Below are 12,571 nucleotides of genomic sequence, written 5' to 3' on the forward strand. Positions count from 1 at the left end.
TTTCTTATTTTATGTACTGTAAATTTAAATGTTTGTTGATTTTGATATGTTTAACGTATGTTGTAAATAGTTGGGGGAAAAACGTTATAGAAGAATTTGTTTTATGTAGAAATTATGACTGTCATTACAAAAATAAACAATGTCCAGAGCAATGAATTCTCTTTTATTTACACATTTAAAGTTGCATCTTTTTTTTCCTTTTAAAAAATATAAGTGAAAAAAGTTAAAGAACATATACATATTTCTCAATCATTCTTTCAAGAGGAGAAAACAGCCTGTCCATTCTCTCCTGTGCTCTCCTCGCCTCTGCAGTCCCATGTCTTCTCTAATCAAGTCCAAAAACTCATCCTCTCTGTCTCGCCTTCATCGTGGTCCTGGTGCTGGTGCTGGTGCTGGTGCTGATGCTGGTGCTGATGCTGCTGGTCCTGGTGCTGATGCTGGTGCTGCTGCCTCTGGCTCCTCCTCTTCTTGGTCACACACTGCTGAACTCGGCCCTGGTGTGTCCTCAGGGATTGAGGCAATGAGGGTGCAATGCCTCTGTCCCAACATCTCATCCATGAGGACAAACCAGGGCCAAGTTGCAGCAGTGAGTTTCCCACTCACACCCTCTCCTGTCCCAGGGCACTTGCAATCGTAAGGCAGAGCAAATTAACCATGGCTTGTTAACAACAACAGCACAATACATTTCAGCAAAGATGTGATCTCAACTTTCTTACTTTGTATTTTTAAAATCATATTCAGAAATCATTCATGAATACTCAAATTTGGTTAAAACCTTTGTAGACATAGCTTGCATGACAGCACTACAAAAACACATAAAAGTGAAACCCCATTGCCTTATCTACTGCTTTTCCTATTGTTGTGGGCTTTATAGGGTGAGTGATATTTCTTATTTACACAAGTTAGACAGACTAGTGCAAATATTACAATAAAATTTAATTTATTTAGTTTATTTATTTATTTTAAATTGCAGTTTAATAAATTGAGCTGTCTGCTCCGCTCCTTGCTCCCTGAAACAATTATTAAACTATTAGCACAAGACAAGTTTTGCCTCAGACCACCTGACAAATGAAGCCACGCGAAGGAGTTAAGATGAAGTTTATAAGAAAAAAACTTGTGGCTTTTAACTGTGGTTTCACTAGCTCCTTCTCTCCTTGAGTCTTTTAACTCAAAAGTTATATATGAACTGAAAATATGAACATATCACACCAGTCCTCAGGTCTTTACACTGGCTCCCAGTTAGATTTAGGATTGATTTTAAAGTATTATTACTGGTATATAAGTCATTCAATGGCCTAGGACCTCAATACATTGCAGATATGCTCACTGAATATAAACCCAACAGATCACTCAGATCATTAGGATCATATCAGCTAGAAATACCAAGGGTTCACTCTAAGCATGGTGAGTCTGCTTTTAGCTATTATGCCAGCCACAGCTGGAACCAGCTTCCAGAAGAGATCAGATGTGCTCCTACAGTGGTCACATTCAAATCCAGACTCAAAACACTTCTGTTTAGCTGTGCATTTACTGAATGAGCACTGTGCCAATGTTCGTCCGACTGTACTGTACTGTATTTCATTTTATTTTTCTAAACTGTTTTAATTATTCTTATTTCTTTTTATTATTTTAATTTCTTCTATGTAAAGCACTTTGAATTGCCATTGTGTATGAAATGTGCTATATAAATAAACTTGCCTTGCCTAGCTATTTGAGTAAATGAAAACATAATACTTACATTTAAATGGGAATTTGCCGTCCACCAGCGAACTCTCGGCCGTCATTTTTTATTTACTTTTTATAAAAATGCTGTCTTCACCGCCGCGCGATGAATTATGGGGTAGGATAGTCCGCTAAGTGTCCATTTATGTATCCTTCCTTTCACGGGGAAACGAAGGGTGCATTTGGCGTCGCTTTAGCCTTCGTCGCACCGCGATGACGCAACCGGCCTTCGAATACGGACTTCGGAGGATGCAGAATTGAATTGGGACAGCCTTCATAGCGCCGCGGTGACGCAATCGGCCTTCAAATGCGACCTCCGAAGTGTGCAGCCTTTGAATTTGGACATCCTTCGTCGCGCCGCTGTGACGCAATCGGCCTTCAAATACGGCCTTCGGAGGATGCAGACTTCACATTGGGACACAGCTAGTATGCTCACTCTTTCTTCTTGGATGCAGGACTGGATGCAGCAGCGGAGATGTGGCTCGGTTCACTAGCTCAGCAGAACTTCAGCATAGACTGGTAAACAGAGTGGATTAGTATAGATTCAGTATGCTCATTCTTTCTCCCTGGATACAGGACTGGATGTAGCAGCGGAGATGTGGCTCAGCGGGACTTCAGCATAAACTGGTAGGCGGAGCGGGTCAGTATGGATTCAGTATCGTCGAAGCTCTGTTCGTTTGGGTACCACACAGTCTGCAACTTCCCTCCACTCGTGTATGCACTACAAAAACACTCAACTGCACACGTGATGAAAATAACCAGCACTGCATTCACAAACCTCAAACATTAAAGCAGCGTGTGGACCCAGACGAAAACCTCGGCGGATGGATGGAAACAAGCTCTGCACTGCAATGTCACATCCAAAACACTCCTCTTCTTTCACAGGATAATGCCTTCAACCACAGCCGAGTTACAACCTCTTCAAGAAATAGACAGTGTAATGAATTTCCCACCCAATAATACTATAGTGAATCCTCATGTCGTATTCGGTAAAAGAAGACTGTCACTTATCTCCTTAGGTCCAGTGTTCTCCACCGCTGGCCACTTCCCTGTTGTATCTCCACAGAAAACTCTGCTGTGTCTTCCCTGCTCACTCTCCGCTCCCCCACCGCACACTTTCCGCTCCCCCACCGCACACTTTCCGCTCCCCCACCGCACACTTTCCGCTCCCCCACCGCACACTTTCCGCTCCCCCACCACACTCTCCGCTCCCCCACCGCACACTTTCCGCTCCCCCACCGCACACTTTCCGCTCCCCCACCGCACACTTTCCGCTCCCCCACCGCACACTTTCCGCTCCCCCACCACACTCTCCGCTCCCCCACCGCACACTTTCCGCTCCCCCACCGCACACTTTCCGCTCCCCCACCGCACACTTTCCGCTCCCCCACCGCACACTTTCCGCTCCCCCACCGCACACTTTCCGCTCCCCCACCGCACACACACTTTCCGCTCCCCCACCGCACACTTTCCGCTCCCCCACCGCACACTTTCCGCTCCCCCACCGCACACTTTCCGCTCCCCCACCACACTCTCCGCTCCCCCACCGCACACTTTCCACTCCCCCACCGCACACTTTCCGCTCCCCCACCGCACACTTTCCTCTCAACACAAACCCTCTTTATATCCTCATGGTCCAATCGCCCCTTCAGGATCTTTCCCGCTGCACAGCTGACAGCAATCGCGCTCATCAATCGCGCTCGTCAGCTCTCTTTCATTGCTTCTCGCTGCTTCCGCGTTTTCCCAGAACCGGCCCTTAGTCACCCCGTGACACAATCCTCCATATCAATCCCTGTTAGGCCTGCTTATTAATTTAATTCACCCATAGACAGGTCAACTAGCTTTTAAGCAATTTTTATATTTTCTTTCAGGTTAATTTCCTATCAATTATTTTATTGGTGTTTTCTTGGTATTTGTGAAATTAGTCTACTTTTAATTCTGACTGGATTGGCAGATTTCACCAATCTTACGTGATCTCTTAGTCAACTGTTTTTGAATACCTTTTTTTATTTATTTTTTTATTTACGAATGTTTCAGTGTCTCTGCACATAGCCACATCTAATGTTCCCTCAGCTGGTCATTTTGTTTTTAGGCTTCTTTCCCCATTTTTGGAGGGTTGTCCGATAGTATCTCTGCAAAATTTATATTTTGATCTTGGTATCTCTACAGGTGTTGATGCCATTATAATCGTAATTATTATCAATGTGTTTCACTCCTTTTTAGTATACCTTACTAACCCCAGCTTGCATCTATTCTTAACTAGTTTTCAGCAAGATGGTCAGACATTTATTAAGATATCTGATTAGTCTTTCTCAGGTATTTTAAAAATGCAGTTCCTCTATTACAGGTCCACTGGTGGGGATGACAGTTACAAATAAAATATCTCAAAGTGTTGTTCAAAGTGTATGTTGGAAATGATACTCACTTTCTGGTTAATATGCTAGTCCGAACTAGGAAAGGTGAACTCTTTCTCTCTGTCTCCCTCCTTTCCTTCCTCACACACACACACACACACACACACACACACACACACACACACACACACACACACACACACACACACACACACACACACACACACACACACACACACACACACACACACACACACACGCAGTCTCACTTTCTTCTTGCAGCCCTTCCTCTCTCTGTCAGAGGCAGCCCCTCCTTTCTGCCTTTCCTTCTCATATCATTTCTTTTCAGGTACACTGTTAAAAAATACCTGTACATTTTACAGTAAAATACTGGCAGCAGGGTTGCCAGCCAGTTACTGTAATTTTTACAGTAGCGTTTCTGTAATTTAATTTACAGTATTTCCTTGTATTCTCGGATTACAGTAAATAGCTGTATTTGTTAAATTGCTGTATTTTTTTTACAGTAAACTACTTGAATGTGTGTATTTGTATATTGAGAGGAAGTACGTAAAATGTAGTATATTCATATATTTTTCTGATTGCTGCCTATTAATGACTGGCAGCTGAATTCTACATTTAAACTATTAACTGCATAAGTTAAAACTATTTTAAACTGCATAAAGTGCTGTATAATGCATAACTTAATTCACCTAACAAAAAACAATTTGACACTTGTTAATATTGAAAAACAGTTCAAAATTTATTTAATATATAACTTACAAATCTGAATGAAAATATTGTCAAAAACTTTACCCCAAATTATTGTCATATTACTTTGTATTATTTTTAAAAAATGTACATGAAATTAAAGGGTTAGTTCACCCAAAAATGAAAATTATGTCATTAATTACTCACTCTCATTTCATCCCAAACCTGTAAGACCTTTGTTCATCTTTGGAACACAAATGAAGATCTTTTTGATTGAAATCAGAGAGCTTTCTATCCCTCTATTGGGAGTAACACAACTTACACATTCAAGGTCCAGAACAAAAGGTCAATATTTTCAATAAAGAAAATATTGACCAATATGTAAGTTGTGTTGCTCCCAAAAGAGGTATAGAAAGCTCTCTGATTTCATCAAAAAGATCTTCATTTGTGTTCCAAAGATGAACAAAGGTCTTACGGCTTTGGAACGACATGAGGATGAGTAATTAATGACAGAACTTCATTTCTGGGTGAACTAACCCATTCAATGTTTTTTAACTCATTAAAACATATATTAGACATTTCACACAAACAACAAATAGGCAAAATGCATTACTGAACAACCACAAGTTGACCAACGTGGTCATACGAAAACGGTTCTAAAAACCACAAGGATGCTGATGAGTTTTCACCACTTCTTGAACAAACCATGGCAAAACAACAAGGCCCCAAGTGAGAAAAAACTTTTGGTCCAAAAAAAGTTTCATCACAGGATCCAAAGACTGGCTAGAAATATTGAAAAGAACAAAGAGGACAATATATTAGATAAATTACAAACATAATGATTAAGTCAGAGACAGATATAGAGGATGACAGATACAGACACAGACAGATATAGAGGATGACAGATACAGTCACAGACAGATATAGAGGATGACAGATACAGACACAGACAGATATAGAGGATGACAGATACAGACACAGACAGATATAGAGGATGACAGATACAGACACAGACAGATATAGAGGATGACAGATACAGACACAGACAGATATAGAGGATGACAGATACAGACACAGACAGATATAGAGGATGACAGATACAGACACAGACAGATATAGAGGATGACAGATACAGACACAGACAGATATAGAGGATGACAGATACAGACACAGACAGATATAGAGGATGACAGATACAGACACAGACAGATATAGAGGATGACAGATACAGACACAGACAGATATAGAGGATGACAGATACAGACACAGACAGATATAGAGGATGACAGATACAGACACAGACAGATATAGAGGATGACAGATACAGTCAGAGACAGATATAGAGGATGACAGATACAGACACAGACAGATATAGAGGATGACAGATACAGACACAGACAGATATAGAGGATGACAGATACAGACACAGACAGATATAGAGGATGACAGATACAGACACAGACAGATATAGAGGATGACAGATACAGACACAGACAGATATAGAGGATGACAGATACAGACACAGACAGATATAGAGGATGACAGATACAGTCACAGACAGATATAGAGGATGACAGATACAGACACAGACAGATATAGAGGATGACAGATACAGACACAGACAGATATAGAGGATGACAGATACAGTCACAGACAGATATAGAGGATGACAGATACAGACACAGACAGATATAGAGGATGACAGATACAGACACAGACAGATATAGAGGATGACAGATACAGACACAGACAGATATAGAGGATGACAGATACAGTCAGAGACAGATATAGAGGATGACAGATACAGTCACAGACAGATATAGAGGATGACAGATACAGACACAGACAGATATAGAGGATGACAGATACAGACACAGACAGATATAGAGGATGACAGATACAGACACAGACAGATATAGAGGATGACAGATACAGACACAGACAGATATAGAGGATGACAGATACAGACACAGACAGATATAGAGGATGACAGATACAGACACAGACAGATATAGAGGATGACAGATACAGACACAGACAGATATAGAGGATGACAGATACAGACACAGACAGATATAGAGGATGACAGATACAGACACAGACAGATATAGAGGATGACAGATACAGACACAGACAGATATAGAGGATGACAGATACAGACACAGACAGATATAGAGGATGACAGATACAGACACAGACAGATATAGAGGATGACAGATACAGACACAGACAGATATAGAGGATGACAGATACAGACACAGACAGATATAGAGGATGACAGATACAGACACAGACAGATATAGAGGATGACAGATACAGACACAGACAGATATAGAGGATGACAGATACAGTCAGAGACAGATATAGAGGATGACAGATACAGACACAGACAGATATAGAGGATGACAGATACAGACACAGACAGATATAGAGGATGACAGATACAGACACAGACAGATATAGAGGATGACAGATACAGACACAGACAGATATAGAGGATGACAGATACAGACACAGACAGATATAGAGGATGACAGATACAGACACAGACAGATATAGAGGATGACAGATACAGACACAGACAGATATAGAGGATGACAGATACAGACACAGACAGATATAGAGGATGACAGATACAGACACAGACAGATATAGAGGATGACAGATACAGACACAGACAGATATAGAGGATGACAGATACAGACACAGACAGATATAGAGGATGACAGATACAGACACAGACAGATATAGAGGATGACAGATACAGACACAGACAGATATAGAGGATGACAGATACAGACACAGACAGATATAGAGGATGACAGATACAGACACAGACAGATATAGAGGATGACAGATACAGACACAGACAGATATAGAGGATGACAGATACAGACACAGACAGATATAGAGGATGACAGATACAGACACAGACAGATATAGAGGATGACAGATACAGACACAGACAGATATAGAGGATGACAGATACAGACACAGACAGATATAGAGGATGACAGATACAGATACAGACAGATATAGAGGATGACAGATACAGTCACAGACAGATATAGAGGATGACAGATACAGACACAGACAGATATAGAGGATGACAGATACAGACACAGACAGATATAGAGGATGACAGATACAGACACAGACAGATATAGAGGATGACAGATACAGTCACAGACAGATATAGAGGATGACAGATACAGACACAGACAGATATAGAGGATGACAGATACAGACACAGACAGATATAGAGGATGACAGATACAGACACAGACAGATATAGAGGATGACAGATACAGTCAGAGACAGATATAGAGGATGACAGATACAGTCAGAGACAGATATAGAGGATGACCAATACAGTCACAGACAGATATAGAGGATGACAGATACAGACACAGACAGATATAGAGGATGACAGATACAGTCAGAGACAGATATAGAGGATGACAGATACAGTCAGAGACAGATATAGAGGATGACAGATACAGACACAGACAGATATAGAGGATGACAGATACAGACACAGACAGATATAGAGGATGACAGATACAGACACAGACAGATATAGAGGATGACAGATACAGTCAGAGACAGATATAGAGGATGACAGATACAGACACAGACAGATATAGAGGATGACAGATACAGACACAGACAGATATAGAGGATGACAGATACAGACACAGACAGATATAGAGGATGACAGATACAGACACAGACAGATATAGAGGATGACAGATACAGTCAGAGACAGATATAGAGGATGACAGATACAGACACAGACAGATATAGAGGATGACAGATACAGACACAGACAGATATAGAGGATGACAGATACAGACACAGACAGATATAGAGGATGACAGATACAGACACAGACAGATATAGAGGATGACAGATACAGACACAGACAGATATAGAGGATGACAGATACAGACACAGACAGATATAGAGGATGACCAATACAGTCAGAGACAGATATAGAGGATGACCAATACAGTCACAGACAGATATAGAGGATGACAGATACAGACACAGACAGATATAGAGGATGACAGATACAGTCACAGACAGATATAGAGGATGACAGATACAGTCAGAGACAGATATAGAGGATGACCGATACAGACACAGACAGATATAGAGGATGACAGATACAGACACAGACAGATATAGAGGATGACCAATACAGACACAGACAGATATAGAGGATGACAGATACAGACACAGACAGATATAGAGGATGACAGATACAGACACAGACAGATATAGAGGATGACAGATACAGACACAGACAGATATAGAGGATGACAGATACAGACACAGACAGATATAGAGGATGACAGATACAGACACAGACAGATATAGAGGATGACAGATACAGACACAGACAGATATAGAGGATGACAGATACAGACACAGACAGATATAGAGGATGACAGATACAGACACAGACAGATATAGAGGATGACAGATACAGACACAGACAGATATAGAGGATGACAGATACAGACACAGACAGATATAGAGGATGACAGATACAGACACAGACAGATATAGAGGATGACAGATACAGACACAGACAGATATAGAGGATGACAGATACAGACACAGACAGATATAGAGGATGACAGATACAGACACAGACAGATATAGAGGATGACAGATACAGACACAGACAGATATAGAGGATGACAGATACAGACACAGACAGATATAGAGGATGACAGATACAGACACAGACAGATATAGAGGATGACCAATACAGTCACAGACAGATATAGAGGATGACAGATACAGACACAGACAGATATAGAGGATGACAGATACAGACACAGACAGATATAGAGGATGACAGATACAGACACAGACAGATATAGAGGATGACAGATACAGTCACAGACAGATATAGAGGATGACAGATACAGTCAGAGACAGATATAGAGGATGACCGATACAGACACAGACAGATATAGAGGATGACCAATACAGACACAGACAGATATAGAGGATGACAGATACAGTCAGAGACAGATATAGAGGATGACAGATACAGTCAGAGACAGATATAGAGGATGACAGATACAGACACAGACAGATATAGAGGATGACAGATACAGACACAGACAGATATAGAGGATGACAGATACAGTCAGAGACAGATATAGAGGATGACAGATACAGACACAGACAGATATAGAGGATGACAGATACAGACACAGACAGATATAGAGGATGACCAATACAGACACAGACAGATATAGAGGATGACAGATACAGACACAGACAGATATAGAGGATGACAGATACAGACACAGACAGATATAGAGGATGACCGATACAGACACAGACAGATATAGAGGATGACAGATACAGACACAGACAGATATAGAGGATGACAGATACAGACACAGACAGATATAGAGGATGACAGATACAGACACAGACAGATATAGAGGATGACAGATACAGACACAGACAGATATAGAGGATGACAGATACAGACACAGACAGATATAGAGGATGACAGATACAGACACAGACAGATATAGAGGATGACAGATACAGACACAGACAGATATAGAGGATGACAGATACAGACACAGACAGATATAGAGGATGACAGATACAGACACAGACAGATATAGAGGATGACAGATACAGACACAGACAGATATAGAGGATGACAGATACAGACACAGACAGATATAGAGGATGACAGATACAGACACAGACAGATATAGAGGATGACAGATACAGACACAGACAGATATAGAGGATGACAGATACAGACACAGACAGATATAGAGGATGACAGATACAGACACAGACAGATATAGAGGATGACAGATACAGACACAGACAGATATAGAGGATGACAGATACAGACACAGACAGATATAGAGGATGACAGATACAGACACAGACAGATATAGAGGATGACAGATACAGACACAGACAGATATAGAGGATGACAGATACAGTCACAGACAGATATAGAGGATGACAGATACAGACACAGACAGATATAGAGGATGACAGATACAGACACAGACAGATATAGAGGATGACAGATACAGACACAGACAGATATAGAGGATGACAGATACAGACACAGACAGATATAGAGGATGACAGATACAGACACAGACAGATATAGAGGATGACAGATACAGACACAGACAGATATAGAGGATGACAGATACAGACACAGACAGATATAGAGGATGACAGATACAGTCACAGACAGATATAGAGGATGACAGATACAGACACAGACAGATATAGAGGATGACAGATACAGACACAGACAGATATAGAGGATGACAGATACAGACACAGACAGATATAGAGGATGACAGATACAGACACAGACAGATATAGAGGATGACAGATACAGACACAGACAGATATAGAGGATGACAGATACAGACACAGACAGATATAGAGGATGACAGATACAGACACAGACAGATATAGAGGATGACAGATACAGACACAGACAGATATAGAGGATGACAGATACAGACACAGACAGATATAGAGGATGACAGATACAGACACAGACAGATATAGAGGATGACAGATACAGACACAGACAGATATAGAGGATGACAGATACAGACACAGACAGATATAGAGGATGACAGATACAGACACAGACAGATATAGAGGATGACAGATACAGACACAGACAGATATAGAGGATGACAGATACAGTCACAGACAGATATAGAGGATGACAGATACAGACACAGACAGATATAGAGGATGACAGATACAGACACAGACAGATATAGAGGATGACAGATACAGACACAGACAGATATAGAGGATGACAGATACAGACACAGACAGATATAGAGGATGACAGATACAGACACAGACAGATATAGAGGATGACAGATACAGACACAGACAGATATAGAGGATGACAGATACAGACACAGACAGATATAGAGGATGACAGATACAGTCACAGACAGATATAGAGGATGACAGATACAGACACAGACAGATATAGAGGATGACAGATACAGACACAGACAGATATAGAGGATGACAGATACAGACACAGACAGATATAGAGGATGACAGATACAGACACAGACAGATATAGAGGATGACAGATACAGACACAGACAGATATAGAGGATGACAGATACAGACACAGACAGATATAGAGGATGACAGATACAGACACAGACAGATATAGAGGATGACAGATACAGACACAGACAGATATAGAGGATGACAGATACAGACACAGACAGATATAGAGGATGACAGATACAGACACAGACAGATATAGAGGATGACAGATACAGACACAGACAGATATAGAGGATGACAGATACAGACACAGACAGATATAGAGGATGACAGATACAGACACAGACAGATATAGAGGATGACAGATACAGACACAGACAGATATAGAGGATGACAGATACAGACACAGACAGATATAGAGGATGACAGATACAGTCAGAGACAGATATAGAGGATGACAGATACAGACACAGACAGATATAGAGGATGACAGATACAGTCACAGACAGATATAGAGGATGACAGATACAGACACAGACAGATATAGAGGATGACAGATACAGACACAGACAGATATAGAGGATGACAGATACAGACACAGACAGATATAGAGGATGACAGATACAGACACAGACAGATATAGAGGATGACAGATACAGACACAGACAGATATAGAGGATGACAGATACAGACACAGACAGATATAGAGGATGACCGAT

General features: G+C 41.0%; 1 long non-coding RNA gene across 1 annotated transcript in view; it reads left to right on the forward strand.

The window, feature by feature from the left end:
• The window catches only part of LOC309497110, a 62,658-nt gene that overhangs the window by 40,498 nt on the left and 9,589 nt on the right, over nucleotides 1-12,571 (forward strand). The window lies entirely within an intron of this gene.

The sequence above is a fragment of the Leuciscus leuciscus genome (genome assembly GCF_965113295.1).
Source record: "Leuciscus leuciscus genome assembly, chromosome: 4".
NCBI lineage: Eukaryota > Metazoa > Chordata > Actinopteri > Cypriniformes > Leuciscidae > Leuciscus > Leuciscus leuciscus.